The sequence below is a fragment of the Nomascus leucogenys genome, chromosome 13 (genome assembly GCF_006542625.1).
Source record: "Nomascus leucogenys isolate Asia chromosome 13, Asia_NLE_v1, whole genome shotgun sequence".
In the NCBI taxonomy this organism is placed as follows: Eukaryota; Metazoa; Chordata; class Mammalia; order Primates; family Hylobatidae; genus Nomascus; species Nomascus leucogenys.
In genome coordinates, this window is record NC_044393.1 from 58658893 (window position 1) to 58680793 (window position 21901).

Consider the following 21901-nt stretch of genomic DNA (forward strand, 5'->3'; position numbering starts at 1 on the left):
TCACCATGTTGGCCATGCTGTTCTCGAAGTCCTGACCTCAAGTGATCTGCCCACCTCGGCCTCCCAAAGTGCTGGGATTACAGGCGTGAGCCACTGTACCTGGCCCAAAGCCAACCATTGGTTTTAATTTCAATGTAATTGTTTTGTATTCTCTAGAATTTCTGGAGATATCTCTTATGAGAGAGTGGGAAAGAAGTCTGTGACATTGGCTGGTCTCAGCAGATCAAGATCCTTTGTGCCCTTCCCAGACAAAGCAACTAGTTGCACCAGGGCACCCAGAATGTTATGAGTTAGATCACTGGCCCTCTTCCATTTTTTCTTTGGCTTAAAAGAATTCATGAGGTTAAAGGGGCAATTTGACAAGGAGAACATGGCCAAGATATCTAGCAGTAAGCTTACAAGTATGTTCAAGTTGGAATCATCTAAGTATTATCCTATTGGAGTCATTTCCTAAGCAAAGAAATCTAACCACACCAGCTGAATTAGAAGTGTTTGTTTTCCAGCAAGGTAACTATAGAATACTTTGCTAAACGTGCTGAACTATATAAACTCTTTTGTGAACACAGATCATGCTTCAAAAATATTTCGTATCTTCTATAATCTCTAAAATCACACTACACATATAGAAGCTAATAAATACTTAATTGATCATTAACTCTTATTACTCAGGGATTTGAAGTAATTAACACAAATCCAGAGATAACTCAGATTTTACAGAAAGTAGCTTTAGTAATTATAAATCATGTATGTCTTATACATTCAGATTGGAAGTTTTGGATAGAATCTTTATCCATTATAATCCCACTTAGTGTCTGGTACAGACTTTCTTCCAGCACCGATTACTCTGTTTTACTATTATTTATTTACATGACTGCTCTACTCTTTGAATTAAGAGATTGTGTTTTATTCATATTTGTCATTTCTCTTGTCTTTCAAGACACTGAAATGTTTTTGTTGAATTAATCGATGTAGGATTTTTTTTAAGGCAAATACAGATGGGATAAATATATGTTCTTGGAGACTTTCTAGATGATTGAAAGTTTACCCCCATGAAAGGAGACATTCTAATGGTCAGATGTAATTTGTTTATAACAATATGTGAACACTTGAAGAGAAGCTATGTTCCTAGAAGCAGCAGTCGACACCTCTCAATTTTCATATGACACAAAGTAGTGAAACCGAGGTGGATAAGATCTTCTTAAATGTAACTTCTATGAATATTACAAATCCATGACTGAAATATTACTGGGGGGTTGCAAAGCTTGAGGAATGTTATTAATAATAAGTGAAGGAGAGTGCCAGAGGTGAAAACCACGAGCCCAGAAAAGAAATAATTCTCTCCTATGTGAAGCCCTTGGTGCTTGGAATGTAGACATAAGGGAAAATGGGAGCGCTTTTGGCTAACGGACTCAGGGCTTATAAAGTCTTTATCCACTCTTTCAGTAGTTCAGCTTTTTCTAATACAGCTCAGAGTGTTAGATTGTATGAAGCCAAAGGGAACAAATGTGTATGCAAATTTCAACACATACTGTAAGGAACAAGATGATAGCACGTAAAAAAAGAAAAAGCCACACCAGGCACTGAGCATGTGTAGAAATAATTTAAGAAACTGAGGTTTAAAGAGATGGCGAGATATGTTGAAGGCTATGTGGATTCCTATTAATTCAAATGTAACTTATTTTATTTTTTTTTTTATTTTTTTATTTTTTTGAGACGGAGTCTCGCTCCATCGCCCAGGCTGGAGTGCAGTGATGTAATCTCTGCTCACTGCAAGCTCCGCCTCCCGGGTTCACACCATTCTCCTGCCTCAGCCTCTCCGAGTAGCTGGGACTACAGGCGCCCACCACCTCGCCCGGCTAATTTTTTGTATTTTTAGTAGAGACGGGGTTTCACCGTGGTCCCGATCTCCTGACCTCGTGATCCGCCCGCCTCGGCCTCCCAAAGTGCTGGGATTACAAGCGTGAGCCACCGCGCCCGGCAAATGTAACTTATGAACGCCTATTATGAGCCAGATACTGTAATAAAGGCCTTCACATGCATTTTCCTCATTTCCAGATGAATTTGACTCTGAGAGGAGAATCTCAGTGTATTTGATTTAGCCACAGAAGTACAACATTATCAAGACTGTTATTTTGTGTCTTTAACTGTTGGGAGAAATTATCTTACATAAACAATACCTGTTGGATAATGGAGAATCTACTTCTGTTGTCTAGATAGCACTGTGACAGTTCTCCTTCACAATTCTAGCTTAGTAAGAAGTGATGCAGCACTTTTAAAGTCAAAGTTGTTAAATGAAAGAGTAAAGAGGGATATTGGTAAAGCAAGTAGCATTCTAGTCTATTGGATTCCATTTCTTTTTGTAAATTTGTGAAACTGTTATCATTGGGCTATTGCAGTTCTTGAATAGGGCTAAAGTAAACATTAGGGAAAACTCTGATATTTTCATCAATTCTAACGGGTTAAGAACTGATATAAGACTACTACATCTCTTGGCCTGTAAACAACCGAATCATAGACATATTCTCAGAAGGGGAAACGATGGTCGTCACAAAATTCTGTGTCACTTTGTCACCAACAGATTGAAGCAGAGAGGCTGGGATGAACCTATCAGATAATTTCCATCAGAGAAGAATGATCAATGTGTGATCAGCTTTCAGCAAAGGCGAAAATAGTTAAATGTCAGCCCCAGTAGTTATAATGGTCCATGTGCAAAGGTGGAAAGGAAAGTCAATCAGATGAACAAGGAGAATGCAGAAGCCCTGAAAAGAACGTCAGAAATTAGAGGTATTGTGTAACTCTTTTCTGTCAGACTTACCTTGCTTTCATTCCAATTCCTTTGAAGTCTGAACATACTTTCTCCCCTGGGTTCCATAAGAGTCTGTTTATCCTAAAAAGGCACATACCACCCTATACCTTTTTGAATGGAATTTCTATTTTTTTTTCAACCCAAGCAAACCTTGGCTAAAACAAGCTCATACATTTGTAAAAAATCTTTCAATCTTGTGTTGTTACATTAACATAGCAAATTATAAAGTGTCTTTTATTATACAACTTCAGTAACAATTGGAAGATTCTTACTCTCTTCATTTTCACGTCTAAAAATAGATATCTGGGTTTAAATGGACTGATTTGTGTAGTTCTTTAATATGAAGTCTTTTTGTTAGTAAACTTCTATTTGATTGCTAAGACTTTTTTTTTTCTAAACCTTCCTTAATTTTCAACCAATCAACACAGATTTTTACTTTTGTAAAATGAATTTAGGAATACACTATTTGTTTTATATTTTCTCTGAACTTCAGGTTTGGAAGTCTGGTTTATTTTAGTTACTATTAAGTGTAGTCTACCTAGAATTTGTGACTGTTTTGAGGACATTTTGCCCAATTCAGATAGTCAAGGTTTCTATTAATTTTCCTAAGACATTTTCATGTAATCTTTTAAATATTAAATATGATATATCCTGACTTATTTCTCCTACTATTTAAATAGATTGCTTCCTCTGGTTAACTTGTTCTCATGCCAAATATGTAGTTTTCATCTTTGAACCTTAGGCCGATATTTCCATAGAGCCTGTATAGGATTTGGCATATCTGAATTAACATTTAGATTTTCCTGCACAAGTCAATTATGTTTTCTGCTTTGTTGACAAGAGTTATATCTTTGTGTGTTTTCGAAAATTTCTCTTGATATTTGAGATATGAATAGTGCACACTCAGTAAAGTTTTTATGAGCCATTAAAAATGTCAGTGTAAGAGGATGTCAAAATCAGAATTTCATTCCAGGCACCAAAAACTAATAATTGCCAAGTAAGTTGCCAAGTCGATATTACAAAGGAAATGAAAGCCATTTGGAGCCAAGACTTTCAGAACCTCTCAGGCAAGAGTATAACAAATGTATCAAATTTGGATAAGTGAAAGGTTTTTTGAAGTGGTTTTGTTTGTGTTATTTTTTCTATATTCATGTGTATGTTTAAGAGTGCCGTTAACGTGCTTGGAATGAAGATTGAAATATTGAGTAATATCTTACAGTGAACACTTCTAATCTCTAAATTAACACCGTGTTTCGTAACTTGAGGTAAACTCAGATCCATTTACTAACTTGAGGTAAACTCAGATCCATTTACTACTCTAGATTCACCAGGAAAGTCCTACAGCTTGCCACAGTTTCCTCTGGTGGGAGGATATACAAAATTTCCCATGTAATACAGTTTAAAATAAAATTGTGTTTGTTTATATCCATGAGGTGCAGTTTTTCCATGTATTGGATGCATCAATGTGCATTTAGACAAAATATGCTTTTGGAAAGTTACTTTTTGTATTTCACATACCAGGTAATCATGAAAGATCACTCAAAATAAGGCAAAATTAGAGCTATAGCATTCAGATGATGACTCTTTCTGGAAACCACACCTCACAGGAATATTTTATTTTGTGATTGATAAAACTGGTAAATGTATTTTCTATGTGTGGATAATTTCTTGAAGTGACTTGTTTTTTAAAGCCTAAGCAGGTAGGTAGGTAGGTAGGTATTGGTGATGGAGTATTTCATTGTGATACATTGGACCCTTGAACCAAATCAATACTGTTACTCAAATAGAAGTGATAAGACGGGACTTTAGATTGAGGTGAAGATTTTGGAAACAGCCAAATAAATAAGAGGAAAACAGTATTTTAAATTCAGTTCTATTAATATACAAGGCTAAGACTTTTGAGTTAATCCTGATGATGGTAATTGTTTAAAATAGCATTTGTTTGCAGTGAGGACATTCATTTACTTGAGCGTTGAATAAGAATTAGTTGGCTGGGATTTTTTCTTAAACTACAGCAAATTGAAACAAAGTGACCTTTTTATATGTTCCTAGGAAAGCCAAGGGGGAAATTTAATTATATTTCTATATGGAAATGAGGGAAAAATAGAACAATTCATATATTTCTAATACATAGGAAAAGTCAATGAGAAAGAAAGGATGGGAAATAAAAGCAAACATGGAGAGGTTAAGAAGACAAGTCAGTGAGGAGAGATGTGTTAGTCATTATAGTTAAGCCCAGATAGTCAATAGAATAAGAGACAGAAGGAGAGAGCAGCTGCCTCCACTAGAAAAGAATGTCCTAGTGCAAAGAGACAATTATCAAGACACTGTTTTCATTTCACTGAATATGTCATTCACTCACAAAGCAAATGTCATTCACTCACAAAGCCATTTTAACAGCTCATGGTTGATTTTTTTTATGTGTTGGAAAGAATACAACTGAATCGTTGGAAGAAATAGATAGTAATAAAAATAGTATACATTTATTAAGTTTGCCATCATTAAAACATCTCCTTGCGGTAGGATGTCATAATGGACAACCAGGATCTGAGAAGCTATGGATAGAACCGCCTTGGTAATAAAATGTAAGTGAGCAATTGACATCTGTATACCATTATATTGGAGAAATAGTATCACATAAATTTCAGGACAATTAACGTTTTATATTTAACTTCTGGGTTTCCTAGCCTGACTACACTCTAGTCAATTCCCAGAGTCTCTCCTTCTCCTCCTCCTTTCTGTTGATGATGCTTTTCAATCATTTCATTGCATGTCAATAGGCTCATCAAAGAGTGGGAGGAGGATGACAGAGAGGCGATAATACTCAATCCAGTTAGTGTTTACAATTGTTAATAATACTGTTAAGAGCTTAGGCAGAAGAAGAAATTGAAATACTATCTAAAATTACATTGGGGGATTATTTGTGGCTTTTAATTATCCATGCAATTTTTGTCTCTCATTACCACATATAATTGAGGAGTAGCCATTCAAGGCGAGGCAATGATAAGACAAAAAAAAGTGTCTTTTGTAAACAATAGAAATACATGTATTAGCTAAGACTCTAGCAGTTTTAGTTTGTAGAATTATCCCCTTTCTACTATACCAGTGAATATTTAAATGTAAAGGAACCAAATTGTTTCTGATAAACAAAATTTATTTCATTCCTTCTCTAGGTACATATGTTTGTACATTATCCAATTGAATTTCTAAAGAATTTTTTATTAATCTGCAATTGTCAAATTAATCTATTTTGTTATAAAAGATCAAAACAACATAGTAGTCTTACAACCTGAAAGTATCAAAATTTCCCTATAAAATACCATCTTCAATCTTGCTTCCTAGAGGTAACCAACCACTGTAAACAATGTAGTAAGTAACTTGTAAAAAGAATAGTTTCCATGAATGTATAAACACCATAATCTTACCTATAGCTAACCTGTTTACTGAAGAGTCACAAGGCACTTAGTAATGAACATGTAGTTTCAGGTTTATTGTGTCTAAAAACACTGTGTTATCTCTCCTCTGTGAAATACCTCTTTCCTGAAATTTCTGATTAATTTTACTTATTGAAATTTAATTCGGCAGCCTGGGCACAATGGCTAGACCCCATTTCTACAAATAATAATCATAAAAAAACTGTGCATGGTGGTGCATGCCTGTAGTTCCAGCTAATTGGAAGCCTGAGGTGGGAGGATTGCTTAAGTCCAGGAAATCAAGGCTTCAATGAACTGTGTTTGTGCCACTACACTCCAATCTGAGTGACAGAGGGAGACCTTGTCTCAAAAAAAAAAAAAAATAGTAATTCAGTATTCAGTACATTTTATGATTCTAATAGCATATCTAGTTCAATAGTTGTCCTTTCTCTAGTATTGCTCACCCATTTTTTTTGTTGTTGTTGTTTTTTTTTGTTTTTTTCCCGGGAAGGTAGGAGCCATGGGACTCCATGGAAAGCAGAAGACACAGTGATCTGCTGTTTCACTCCCTGTCCCCAACCCTCTGGGTCTAAGCCCTCAGGGAATTGCATGGGAGAGGAAAAGTTGATGCCAGAATTTTTTTATGAGAGGACTTCTACAGTGGTGAGAGAAGTCCCCAGACTCAGATTGGTGTTTTCTCTTTCCATGAGGTTCTGTCTGCTAGTGGCCTCCACTGGTGTGTGGCTTCTGAGTTCACAATGTATGTGATTTCTCGAGGTGACTATTAGCTTCACTCATAGTCGTAATTGTCATACAGCAATCCCTGAGGTAGAACAACCCCACTCTCTTGACATTGACTGGTGTCCACACCTTTCGACACAGCATGGCCTCCCTGGGGACACACAGTTCTTACTCATACTCTAGGCTCCATACTTTTTTATGGCATCTACCTTCTTCTTCAAGAAGTGCACAGATGAACATGGGGGGGTCTATTGCTTTCATCTTCTCAAGGACACTATTCCATGGAACTTTTCCAACTTGCTTGTGGCTACTCTCAAAAGCCTCTACATTCAGAAACATCACACAAGATATTATCTCAATCCTCAAGATTCATACTTGCCCCTAGGCTCCAGAAGCACAGTCCAGTTCTTGCAGGTACTTTGTCACCACATTGCACTGTTTTGGCCACAGCAGAGAAGACTCAACTTTAGCAGTTGAGCAGGCAGGCAGAGAGAATCACTCCCATTATCTATCAGCCAGTTTCTTGGAGCTGTCAATGCATTTGCCTTTGGGAGAACTGGAGCTCAAACCCCCTTCCCAAATAAGAGGGAAGGAAGTGACCTCCCACTCCAACACCTTGTCACTAACACCACCTTTCCCATACAGCCATGGTTCCTGCTGCCCCTCCTCTTCTCATTCTTCTTACACAGCGGGTGTGGAAGGGTGCAGGGGAAAGCATTAGAGTGGAAATGCAGTTTCAAAGTTCTTTCTATTGTTCCTTAGTAATCCTGGGGAAGGGATCTGTCCCTACTTACCCTTTGAGGTGCAATAGGAAATGACTCACTCAATACAACGTCACACATTCACACACACGTGCAAAGTGCAAGAGCATGTTACTATACTAACCATCTTGTGCAACTTGATGTTGTTTTCTTAATATTGTTTCTTGATATTGTAAAGATAGTACCACATTTTATTAGTAGAATAAACGTGAATATGTGTCACCTCCCAGCAAGGATATTTAATTGCTGGTGACAGATCCTCCAAACCTGTTCCTTCTGCCTCAGTGACTAGCAATGTTTGAAATAATGGCTACTCCATCAGGCAAGGTTTTGAAGTGAGGAGGCATGGAGACTTGAGGCATTAATAAGAAATAAAGCTTTGTGTTAAAGGCCGTTAAGTGTTGGGATGTTTATTACTATAGCATTGCCTTACCTATCGAGATGCAATAAAACTTGCACTGTAATGTATTTGGCCATTACAATCTGTGTGCGCTATTTATTTCATTTCCAAATTTTTACTCTTGCACTGTTTCAATAAATATCACTGTACATGTATTTTTGTACAAGTGAATTGCTGGGCCAAACACCTAAATTTTGTTGGAAAGCGCTAAGTTTGTCTCCAAAGACTCTATGTTCTCACCAGTGATATTCAAGGGTGCTTACCATAGATATTGTGACTGTCTTTCCTAGGCAAAGAGGACTTTCATTTTAATTTCTACTTCATGGATTATTAATGAGACTTAGTGTTCATTGGACATTTGGAATTTCTCTTGTAAATTTTGTTTGTACCATTTTATTTTCCATTAGATTGTTTTCCTTTTCTTATTTAAAATTAAAGAAATTCTTTGCAAGTAAGGGTTTTGACCCTGGTTTTTATATATTTTTAAAATCCTAGTGAAGGCACTGTCTGTACAGAAAACAAAAATAGCCAGGCATGGTGGCATGTGCCTGTAAGCCCAGCTACGCAGGAAGTTGAGGTAGAAAGATCGCTTGATCCCAGGATTTTGAGACTGCAATGAGCTAAGATTGTATCCTGGAGTGCCAGGATGCAATGGGTGACAGAGCAAGACCTTGTCTCTGGGAAAAAAAAAAAAAAGAAAAAGAAAACGAATTCCTTCTACAGTGTAGGTCGGTGGAAACTTTTTTCCAGAATATTTTATCATATAAAACTTGAAATTTTTTATATAGTTATATGTACCAATCTTTTTTTTTTTTTTTTTTTTTTTTTTTTTGAGACAGAGTCTCGCTGTGTCGCCCGGGCTGGAGTGCAGGGGCGCGATCTCGGCTCACTGCAATCTCCGCCTCGCGGGTTCATGCCATTCTCCTGCCTCAGCCTTCCAAGTAGCTGGGACTCCAGGCGCCCGCCACCATGCCTGGCAATTTTTTTTAATCTTTTTTCTTGGGCATTTCATGTCATGTTTCAGAGGGCAACTTGTGAAAGGTTTTTATATTTTTGTTCCTACATCGGAAGCTCAACACTGGCTGCACATTAGGATCATCTGGGGAGTTTTAAAAGTACGGATATTCTGGTCCTATCTCTGGATTTTCTGATTTAATTGGTCTGAGGGGACTCCAGCATCTGCATTTTTAAAAGCACTACCACCCCACTCTCCCCAGGTGACTCTCTGTATAGCCAAACTGAGAATCACAAGTCTAGATTATCTGAGGCATTTAAAATCTACCACATGTGTTTTAAAGACCACTAAAATCACCTTATATGGCATAATTTGAAAAATCACTTCCCTGCAGTTTAACTGCATCTTCTAAAAAGAACCAAAGCTAAGAAATTTAATATCTTATTCAGGAACATAAGTTTTCCCATGCTTAGCACCTTCAAACCCCAATAAGTCAATTATAACAATAGAAAAACAGAATCCCTCCAGGCTTATAAGAGCATAGAATAGGCCACTTCCATTTGATCATCTCAAAATGAGATTTCTACTTTTTGGAAGAAGAAAAGCACACTTTACCAGCATTGCCCACATATAAATCCAGTATAAAAAACCTGAAGTAGAATCACCTTCTTAAATATTTTCAAGCAAAAGAAGTGAGGGTGCATTTTTATGCCAGGTAGATCCCTGGGTATCTATTTGTCCCGGATCATTGGCTTATAAAAATTCTACATCACATTTCATGGGTTAAAAAAAGGTTTTATTGGAAATATGTGTGTAAGCCAGTGGTCAAGAAGAGAATAAAAGACACAGGTCCCCCGATCTTCCCGTAATATCTCAGAGAGGCATGCTGTAATACCATGAGGACACTGCTGCATCTGCAGTGTTGGTTTCTGTTCCAGGAACAAAATCCCTGTTTTGTAGAGTGAAAATGTGGGAAAGGTCTTGTCAATGAAGTAACAAACAGATTGTTTGATGTCAGCCAGCCAGAATTTGAGACAGCAGTTTAAAGGTGTTCTGTGCAAAGACCAGCTGCTCAACATATTTTTACCAGTGGATGTTTCAGTCTTCCTGAAGTAGAAGAATTCTCCAGGGCTTTGGGAAGCTGATGAGAGGTACATCCCTGACTGCTGGGACTGCTCAGATCTCAGCTGGGTTTTGGTGCAGGCAACCCAGAGTGATTGACAGGGTTATTTGCTGATATTTACACTCCTTTTACATTTACTCAGAATTAAATAAATAAATAAATATATATATATTATGTAAAGGCAGAATTAGAAACAGATATGAACAAAAACAGGATCATGCAAAGCAGAAATATTGAATACTAAGTGTTAATTGATTCATTAGGTCATAAGAATTTTAAATATCATAATGGCATTGTTGCTATTGTTAGAAAGAAAACACATGCAGAAATATAAATGCCTAAACTATAAAAGGTAGTATATTATTAAAATAAATTTATCTTATAAATTTAAACATTAACTTATAATTTCTACCAAGGTGAATAATGAAGCTATTTTGCTAAACCTAAAATTGAAAAAGAAGATTTTGGTTGACTGTAGCAGTCATATCAATCTAAGCAACCTTTGTTTTTCCATAGATATTTGAGTTGTATAATATCAAATTAATACTAATTCATACAGTTAAAGAGGTGAAAATAGGTAAAGTTTTTCAATGGCTTATATAGTAATCTGAAGAAAATTTCTTTTATTAGAAGGCTATGGAAAAAGATGCTATACTTGGGGATCAGGATAAATAATTTTAATAAGTAGCATAAATTATTATAATGCATTTCTAAAATTGGTTAAAATCTAATATAAAACGGAACTGTAGGTACATATTACTTATTCTGTAATTAAAAATAATTTAAAATCAAATATACCAAACACTACTCTTAATGCACAGTAGTTTATTATTACAATACATATTATTTTTTATTTGTAATAAATCAAAATAGTTATTAAGAGATTCATTTCCACAAACTCACATTTAATAATGCTTATTGGGAGACCAGAACAAGATGGCCAACAACACAGAGCCAGGAAGTGCTGCTCCCACAGAAAGAGACCAAAATTTCAAGCAAACCAACATAACTTGAATAGATCTTCAGAGAGAAAACACCGAGGATGGATGGAGATGCAACACAGACACAGGCTAAAGAAGGAAGCTGGGAGCCCTATGTGGGATACCCTAATACTGAGGTTAGTTCCTGGCTCCAAATGGCTCCTGGGGAATGAATGAGTGAAGAGACTGTGTGATTGCCCACTCTTGCCATGGACCCCTGGGATCCTAGCAACAGAGGACCCCATATTCCCCATGGACATTTGCATGTTAGGGAAATCTGCTGCATATGAAGCTAGGCAGAGATAGGGCTTCAGCCGGTGTGGAGCCAGAGGCCTTTGTACACTGGGCAGCTCCAGTGGAGTCTGGCCATTGGAACCCATCCCCCTAGAGCTCCCCACATTCCTCCAAGAAGTTCTAGACCCAGCTGAATGCTGGGCCAAGAGAAAGCTGAACTGGTTTCCCCACAAGACCAGGGCATGTTTGTTCTACAGGCCCTCCTGCCCATCAGACCATCCCTCAGGTCCCCTGCCTGGCTCCCCACAGAAACATGTGCACAGCAGTCTCTACTGCCCAGCCTGGGTGTTTTGATCCACCTTAGTATATTTCTAGCACCCTGGGAGAACTTCAGCACACCAGGAACCCAAGAGTCTAGAGGACAGAGTCAAGAGTTGGTCCCTGTGCCCCAGGGCTTCAGCACACAGCTTTGGAGTGCCAAGCCAAGATCAATGGCCAGCATTCAAGCTGTGGTGGGGCCCATATCTCAGAGCACTGAGAGGGGTGAGATGCTTGTGTCTGTGGGCTAGCACAGGAGATGTGTGTGCCTCCCTTCAGGGAACCAGATTGAAAAGAGTGTAGCCTATCTCCCTGTCTACATAATAATCAACTAACCACACAATGACACTATCAAAATCTCACATACCAATACTAAACTTGAATGTAAATTGGCTAAATGCCTCATTAAAAAGACACAGAATGGCAAGCTGAATAAAAAAAGACAAGATCCAACTGTCTGCTATCTTCAAGAGACCCATCTCACATGTAATGACACCTACAGACTCAAGGTAAAGGGAGGGAGAAAGATCTACCATTCAAATGGAAAACAACAAACAGAGCAGTTGTTACTCCCATATCAGATAAAATAGACTTTAAACCAATAAAAAATGAGAAGGACAAAGAAGATATTACATAATGATCCAATAAAAAGACCTAACTATTATAAATATATATGCACCCAACATTAATACACCCAGATTCATAAAACAAGTTCTTCTTAATCTATTAAAGGACTTAGAGAGCCACACAATAACTGTGGGAAAAAGTCAACACCCCACTGACAGCTTAGACAGATCATCAAGGCAGAAAACTAAGAAAGAAACTCTGGACTTAATCTAAACACCTGACCAATTTGACCTGACAGACATCTAAAGAACATTCCACTCAACAACCCAGGATGTACATTCTTCTAATCTGAACCCTGATTATATTCTAAAATTGACCACGTGCTTGATCATAAAGCAAGTCTCAATAAATTAAAAAAAACAAAATCATACCAAACATATTCTGAGATGATAGTGCAATAAAAATAGAAATTGATATCAAGAAGATCTCTCAAAACTACACAAAAACATGGAAATTAAACAACTTCTCCTGAATAACTCCAGGGTGAACATCAAAATTAAGGAGAGATCAAAGTATTATTTGAAATTAGCACAAATAGAAACACAACTTGCCAAAATCTCTGAGATGCAGCTAAAGCAGTGTTAAGAGGAAAGTTTATAGCCCTAAATGCCTTCATCAATAAATTAGAAAAGTCTCAAATTAACAATCTAACCTTACATCAAAAGGAACTAGAAGAACAAGAAAAGACCAACTCCAAAGCTAGCAGAAGAAAAGAAATAACTAAAATTAGAAAAGAATTGAATGAAATTGAGATGCAAAAATCCACGCAAAAGATCAATGAAATCAAGAATGTGTTATTTGAAAGAATAAACAAGATTGATAGACTACTAGTTTGATTTAAAAAAAGAGATCCACATAAGAACAATCAGAAATGATAAAGTTGATATTACAACTGATCCCACAGAAATACAAAGGTCCTCTGAGACTACAATGAACAATTTGATGCACACAGATAAGAAAATCTAGAGAAAATGCATAAATTCTTGGAAACACACAATGCTGCAAGATTGAATCAGGAAGAGATTGAAACCCTGAATAGACCAATATTGAGTTTTGAAATCGAATCAATAATAAAAAACTGACCACTCAGAAAAAAATCCCTGGACCATAGGGATTCACAACCAAATTCTACCAGACATGCAAAGGACTGGTACCAATCCTACTGAAACTATTCCAAAATATTGAGTAGAAGGTGTTCCTCCTTAACTCATTCTATGAAGCCAACATCAGCCTAATACCAAAATCTAGCAGAGATACAATGAAAAAAGAAAACTTCAAGCCAATATTCCTGATGGACATAGATCTAAAGGTCTTTACAAAATACTAGCAAACCAAATCCAGTGGCACATCAAAAAGTTAATTCACCATGGTTAAGTAGGCTTCATTTAAGGGATGCAAAGTTAGTTCAACATATAAAAATTGTAAATATGATTCACCATATACACAGAATTGAAAATAAAAACCATATGATCATCTCAAAAGACTCAAAAAAGCTTTTGATAAAATCCAACATTTCTTCATGATAAAAACCCTCAACAGAGTCAGCATTGAAGGATTATACTTCAAAATAATAAGAGCCATCTATGATAAATGCACAGCTAACATAAAACTGAATGAACAAAAGCTGGAACTATTCCCTGTGAGAACTGGAACAATACAAGGATGCCCACTCTCACCACCCCTTATTCAATATAGTACTGGAGGTCCTAGCCAGAGTAACCAGGCAAGAGAAAGAAATAAATAAAAGGCATCCACATAGGAAAAGAATAAGTCAAATTATCTTTTTTTACTGATGATATGACTTTATACTTAGAAAACCCTAAAGACTGACAAAAAGCTCCTAAAACTGATAAACATCTTTAGTAAAGTTTCAGGATACAAAATCAATGTACAAAAATCAGTGACATGTTTATACCAAATGACATCCCTGCTGAGAGTCAAATCAAGAACACAGTTCTCTTTACAATAGTCATAAAGAAAATGAAATTCCTAAGAATACAGCCAACCTAGGAGGAAAAATATCTCTACAAGGAAAACTACTGAAAGAAATCAGAGATGACATAAATAAATAGAAAAGCATTCCATGCTCATGGGTTGAAAGAATGAATATGATTAAAGTGGTCATACTGCCCAGAGCAATCTATGGTTTCAATGCTATTCCTATCAAACCAACGATGTTATTTTTTTTTACAGAATTAGTCAAAACTATTCTAAAATTTGTATGAGACCAAAAAGGATCTGAATAGCAAAAGTAATCCTAAGCAAAAAGAACAAAGCCAGAGGCATTACACTACCTAACTTTATACTATCAGGCTACAGCAATAAAAACAGTATGGTACTAGTACAAATATAGACACATAGACTAATGGAACAGAATAAAAATCTCAGAAATTAACCTGTACATCTACAACCATTTGATCTTCAACAAAGCTGAGAAAAACAAGCAATGGAGAAAGGACTCCCTATTCAATAGATGGTGCTAAGATAATTGGCTAGCCACATGCAGAAGAAAAAACTAGACCCCTACTTTTCACCATATACAAAAATTAACTCAAGATCTGTCAGCGATTTAAATGTAAGGTCTTGAATTATAAAAACCTAGAAGAAAACCTAGCTAATACCCTTCTAAATGTTGGTATTAGCAAAGAATATTTGGCTAAGTCTCCAAAAGCAATTGCAACAAAATAAAAAATTGACTAGTGAGATACAGTTAAACAAAGAACTTCTGCACAGCAAAATAAACTATCAACAGAGTAAACAGATATTCTACAGAATGGGAGAAAATATTTGCGAACTACATATCTGACAAAGGTCTCATATCCAGAATCTATAATTAACTTAAGGAAATCAGAAAACAATTTTTTTTTTTTCGAGTCCTAGTCTCACTCTGTCACCCAGGCTGGGGTGCAATGGAGTGATCTAGGCTCACTGCATCCTCCACCTCCTGGGTTCAAGCGATTCTCTCACCTCTGCCTCCCGAGTAGCTGGGACTACAGGCATGCACTCCCATGCCTGGCAAATTTTTGTATTTTAGTAGAGGCAGGGTTTCACCATGTTGGCCAGGCTGGTCTCGAACTCCTGACCTCAAGCGATCCGCCCGCCTCGATCTCCCAAAGTGCTGGGATTATAGGCGTGAGCCACCACACCCGGCCAAAAAATAAAAATAAAAATTCGTAATGAGATTATTACCTCACTAAAAATTGGGCAAAGGACATGAATAGACACTTCACAAAAGAAGACATATGAATGACTAACAAACACATGAAAAATTGCTCAGCTTCCTTAACTAATCATCAGAGAAATGCAAATCAAAACCACAGTAAGATACCATCTCACACCAGTCAGGATGGCTATTATTAAAAAGTAAAAAAATAACAGATGCTGGCAAGGTTACAGAGAAAAGGGAGCACTTATATACTGTTTGTGGAAATGTAAATTAGTTCAGCCAATTTGGAGTATGGAGATTTCTCAAAGAACTTAAAGCAGAGCTGTCATATAACCCAGCAATGCCATTTACTGGTATGCATCCAAAGGAAAATAAATCATACTACCAAAAAGACATACGCACTCACATACGCATCCCTGTACTATTTACAAGAGAAAGGCAGGGAATCAACCTAGATGCCCGTCATTTTTGGATTGGATAAAGAAGCTGTGGTACGTAAACTGCACGGAATACTATGCAGCTATAAAAAGAAAAAAAATCACATCATTTGCTGCAACATGGATGCAGCTGGAGGCCATAATCTTAAGGAAATTAACACAGAAACAAAACCCAAAGACTTATGTTCTCACCTATAAGGTGGAGCTAAACATTGAGCAAACATGAATATAAACATGGGAACAATAGATATTGTGGACTACTAGTGTGGGAAGAAACAAGTGGACGTGGATTGAAAAACTACTTATTAAATACTGTGCTCACTACCTGGATTATGGGATCTCTATCCTGAACCTCTGCATCATGCAATATATCCATGTAACAAACCTGCACACACACTGGTTGTATAAATGGTATATTGGTAATGCCAATTCCTTAGAATGTTTTATAGAATACTGTAGAAACTTAACTTACTTTTAGAAGTATAATCCTAAAATTTTTGTAAAATTATTGACTTAATGACTAGAAAGTATTTGGGACAAATAATAGGAATAATTTTTATTTATTCAGGAAATTATTTCACTGAGCTGTTGACAAGAATTTTGAAAAGGGAAAATTATTTTTGAGTTAACTTATAAAAACTAAGTTCTGCAAAAAAAAATTCTAGAGGATTTGACACATAGATTGTTTATGTTGCCATTCATTTAAAATTTAATCCTTAAACTAAAATTATTTTCACAGTTAATTATAAGGTTATGTTCAGTTATTCTGAATTGTATATATTAAATGTTACTATTCTAGGCATCTTGGAAGTAGTAAAAGTGCACTTATATGAAACCCTTGATTAACAGCAGTAGAAGTTTAAAAATATGAAATATAGGACATTTTTTAATCAACACAATGATTTGAAATAGACCAGCATATTCCCTTGAAGACAAGCATACTCCAGCATGCTTTATTGTCTTTTATAAGTTAATTTTGCATCTAAATCAGAAATTTTTTAATACACACAATATGGACAATATACATACTATGTTTTAAGTTGTTGTGATGTAAGAATAAAATTATGAATATAAAAACTTAAAGATTGTGCCTGGACTTAGTAAATATTGTCACCATAGTCCAGATCAGAGTCACCAAAACCCCAGGAAAGAATGAAGGAATCATGAGTATTCAAACTTGCACATCCCTCAGATATCTTCAGATGAAATGGCAGAAAGAGCTTATGGAAAAGCAGTGGTCCTCACCATCAAGTCCCTATGTTTCTGCCTCTTAAGACTCTTCAAATAGTCTCTCTTAAGACTCTTCAAATAGTAGGAGCTTCATGAGCCTGACCTTTGACCTTTACGGCAAATTCTTCCCTTTATATTCTTAGGCATGAATACAAATATCTACCTCCTTTTCCCCCTTAGCTTAGTTAAAACAGGGAGAAATTTTCAAAAAACTTTAAAAAGACTTTACTGAGAAAATAAGGCAAAGAAAAGAGAGCTAACAAAAAGATTACACACCAAAAAAAAAAACAAAAAATTACAATCCTTTTTAAATTCTAATGAAAGGTTAGCAATATCCACAAGCCTGAGTTTCATTCATTCCCCTTACCTGTCACATGGTCATTGCTAAGAACATTTTCTTTTCATATGTGTGAATAGTTTTTTCTGCTCATTTTATTTTCATGTTACATATTCTGGAGAGGGCCAATGAATATGAGTTAGACTGATAGCAATTTTCAAGATGCTACAGGCAGCCACATGTTCCTTGCTATCTACATTCAGAGAGTTTCTGTTAACTATCTTAGACAGAAATCCAACAATAGGACCTTTCACAAATTAGTGTGCAAATTATTGCATAAATCATGTGTTACTAATCTTGTGTAAAAATGCCAACAGTGAATTGTTTGTTGTTATAGAATGAACAATATTTTATATTCTAAGTGTGTACATTGACTACTATAGTCTTACCCATTCCACTGATTACAATTTGTATTTCTAAATCTGAATCAAAATCTGAAAATGTAAGAACCTGGGCCTTAATAAAAACATTTATTACTTACATTGAGAGTGTTTTAATATAACAAAACATCCTATTGCCCAAGTTCAGCAAAATCATGGAAACAAAATTACTGTATTGTTATTTAAGGAGCATATGAAAAAAAATCCAATAATCAAAATAAAAATATTTTTATATGCTATTCCAGATAAAATTTCCTCTTAAAAAACATAATTTCAAGGCAGAGTTAAAGATATAAAATTAATAATTCCAGAAAACGTAGTGAAGATAATGAATCAGAAATAGTAAATATAATTTTCAAGAGATACCTCAAGGAATAGTTAGTGGAATGAATATTTAGTATAATTTATTGTGCTTCATAATGTGGGAGAACTTTTAAAATTGTCTTTAAATGAAATGATGATAGTAATTTGGAGGTGATGAAGAAGAGTGCTTTATAATGAAAGCAAAATATTTCGTTTATTATATTTGTATGAAATACAAATATTCTGAAAACATTATCAAAGAAAAATGCAAATACTTTGAAAATTTGCCACACCTGAGCTTTTATGGATTTACAAACTATGTCATTTGCATCACATCTCAAGTGTTCATTTAAATCTCTTTTAAGAGCTAAGACCAAGGTTCCCCTTTGCCTACTCACAACACTTCTCATTTATTCCTCAAAATTCCTTTGCAACACAGGGTATTAGAAATGGATAACAGGGCTGGGCGCTGTGACTCACGCCTGTAATCCCAGCACTTTGGGAGACCGAGGCAGGCAGATCATGAGGTCAAGAGATCGAGACCATCCTGGCCAACATGGTGAAACCCCGTCTCTACTTAAAAAAACACAAAATTAGCTGGGCATGGTGGCACACGCCTGTAGTCCCAGCTACTCAGGAGGCTGAGGCAAGAGAATCACTTGAACACGGGAGGCGGAGGTCGCAGTGAGCGGAGATCGCGCCACTGCACTCCAGCCTGGCGACAGAGCAAGATTCCGCCACACACACACACACAAATAAATAAAAACAAAAATAAATGGATAACAGCTTCAAAAGACTCTTTTCCTAGTAATCCTCTGCTTATTTTACTTCCATTGCCTCGGACACCACCATTTTTCCTTAGGATGAGAATTTAAAGTGGTTACTCTGAATCTGTTTTATTTTCATGTGTACAGTTTGAGACAAAGCAAATCTTGAAGCTTGTGTTGTAATTCGTGTAAAAAGTAATACAAGCAGCAGGATGTTGGTTGTTATCATGCTAAAATCATTCCTATGGGATATTTTGAGGGGAAGGCACAGATGTTAGAGAAGAAAATGCAAAAAAAAAAAAAAGTAGTTATTATATACATCTTTATTGGAGAGGAAGATGAAGGGTGCTCCCCCAATCACTGAAATGATACTGCTACAAACATGGACGGACAAGCTGCCTTGTTCAAGAGTACTGTACTGAAAAACTTTTAATTATTTAGTCAATACAATATTACTCACATGATGGTTTTTTAAAATCGCTTAAATTATCTTTCTAAAATGTTTTAAAGTAGCAATAAGATGTTTTAATTTTAGTTTGACAATCAATATTGTGAAGAGACCACCAAACAGGCTTTGTGTGAGCAATAAAGCTGTTTATTTCACCTGGATGCAGGCGGGCTGAGTCCGAAAAGAGAGTCAGTGAAGGGAGATAGGAGTGGGGCTGTTTTATAGGATTTGGGTAGGTAAAGGAAAAAGGGGGGTTGTTCTCTGGCGGGCAGGAGTGGGGGTCACAAGGTGCTCAGTAGGGGAGCTTTTGAGCCAGGATGAGCCAGGAGAAGGAATTTCACAAGATAGTGTCATCAGTTAAGGCAGGAACAGGCCATTTTCCCTTCTTTTGTGGTGGAATGTCATCAGTTAAGGCAGGGCAGGGCATTTTCACTTCTTTTGTGATTCTTCAGTTACTTCAGGCCATCTGGGCGTATATATGCAAGTCACAGGGGATGCAATGGCTTGGCTTGGGCTCAGAGGCCTGACATTCTGCCTTCTTATATCAATAAGAAAAATGAAACAAAATAGTGTTGAAGTGTTGGGGCGGCAAAAATTTTGGGGGGATGGTATGGAGAGAGAGAATGGGTGATGTTTCTCAGGCCTGCTTCGAGCAGGATTAGGGGCAGCGTGGGAACCTAGAGTGGGAGAGATTAAGCTGAAGGAAGATTTTGTGGTAAGGGGTGATATTCTGGGGTTATTGGAAGAAAAATTTGTCGCGTAGAATTATTGGTGATGGCCTAGATATGGTTTTGTATGGATTGAAAAACTAAACGGAATAAGAGAAGGAGAAATACAGGTATTAAAGGACTAAGAATTGGGAGGACTTAGGACATCTAATTAGAGAGTGCTTAAAGAGGTTCAGCATAGCCTCGCCAGCAAAGATTATTTATTTACTTTAAGAGTTAAGAGTGGGATTGGGGATAGCACCAGGAGATATCAGCTGTTATGGCTTGGAGAAACAGTGTAAACTGGCAGTGTAAGCAAGAGCAGGGCATGTATGAATAGTTGAGAACAGTGAATAGGAGTATGACTAGACAGAAGATAGTAGGGATGACAAGTTTTTTGGGGCACAGTCTAAGTTGGTCTGGTGTCTGGGATGAGACTGGGGCCTAATAAAAAGGAGCATCTATACAGGAGCTCAAATGGGCTGTACCCTGCAGCATTCTGAGGACAGGCCTGACTTCTGAGAAGGGAAAGTGGTAAAAGTATTGTCCAGTCCTTTTTAAGTTGGTGGCTGAGCTTGGTGAGGTGTGTTTTTTTTTTTTTTGGGGGGGGTACCAAATTTCTTTATTTGAAGGAATGGTACAAATCAAAGAACTTAAGTGGATGTTTTGGTACAACTTATAGAAAAGGTAAAGGAAACCCCAACATGCATGCACTGCCTAGGTGACCAGGGAAGTCACCCCACGGCTATGGGGAAATTAGCCTGAGGCTTAGCTTTCATTATCACTGTCTCCCAGGGTGTGCTTGTCAAAGAGATATTCTGCCAAGCCAGATTTGAGTGCTCCCATCGTGCGCAAGTTGGTCACGTGGTCACCCAATTCTTTGATGGCTTTCACCTGCTCATTCAGGTAATGTGTCTCAATGAAGTCACACAAATGGGGGTCATTTTTGTCAGTGGCCAGTTTGTGCAGTTCCAGTAGTGACTGATTCACATTTTTTTCCAAATGTAATGCACACTCCATCACATTCAGCCCACTCTCCCAGTCATCACAGTCTGGTTTCTTGATATCCTGAAGGAAGATTCGGCCACCTCGTTGGTTCTGCAGCTTCATCAGTCTCTCAGCATGTTCCCTCTCCTCATGAGATTGGTGAAGAAAGTATTTGGCAAAGTTCTTCAAAGCCACATCATCGCGGTCAAAGTAGTAAGACATGGACAGGTAAACGTAGGAGGCATAGAGCTCCAGGTTGATCTGGCGGTTGATGGCGGCCTCTGAGTCCTGGTGGTAGTTCTGGCACACCTGCGAGGTGGATGCGGTCGTCATGGCAGCGACTAAGGAGAGGCGGCGGCGGCGCTGGAGCAGCGGCGGAGGCCTTGGGCAGTCCGAGGGCGCGGTGAAGAGGTGACGGAAGGCTGGCTATGGGCGGCCGGCCGGGGTGGGGGACGAGCCCCGGGTTCCGTCCAAGCACTGTTGAAGCAGGAAACCCTGACGACTCTCGGTGAAGAACGTCTCGAGGTGTGTTTTTAAAAGACCTTTAGTCTGTTCTACTTTTCCTGAAGACTGAGGACCGTAAGGGTTATAAAGGTTTCACTGAATACTAAGAGCCTGAAAAAGTGCTTGGCTGATTTGACTAATAAAGGCTGGTCGGTTGTCAGACTGTATAGAGGTGGGAAGGCTAAACTGAGGAATTTTGTCTGACAGAAGGGAAGAAATGACTGTGGTGGCCTTCTCAGACCCTGTAGGAAAGGCCTCTACCTATCCAGTGAAAGTG

The 21901-nt window shown here is 37.3% G+C and overlaps 1 pseudogene across 1 annotated transcript; it reads right to left on the minus strand.

The window, feature by feature from the left end:
- Window positions 1-20740: 20740 nt before the first annotated feature.
- LOC101179148 lies at window positions 20741-21639 on the minus strand (annotated as a pseudogene). The gene has a single exon (XR_004033053.1). The product of XR_004033053.1 is annotated as a ferritin heavy chain pseudogene (transcript).
- Between the last annotated feature and the right edge of the window lie 262 nt (window positions 21640-21901).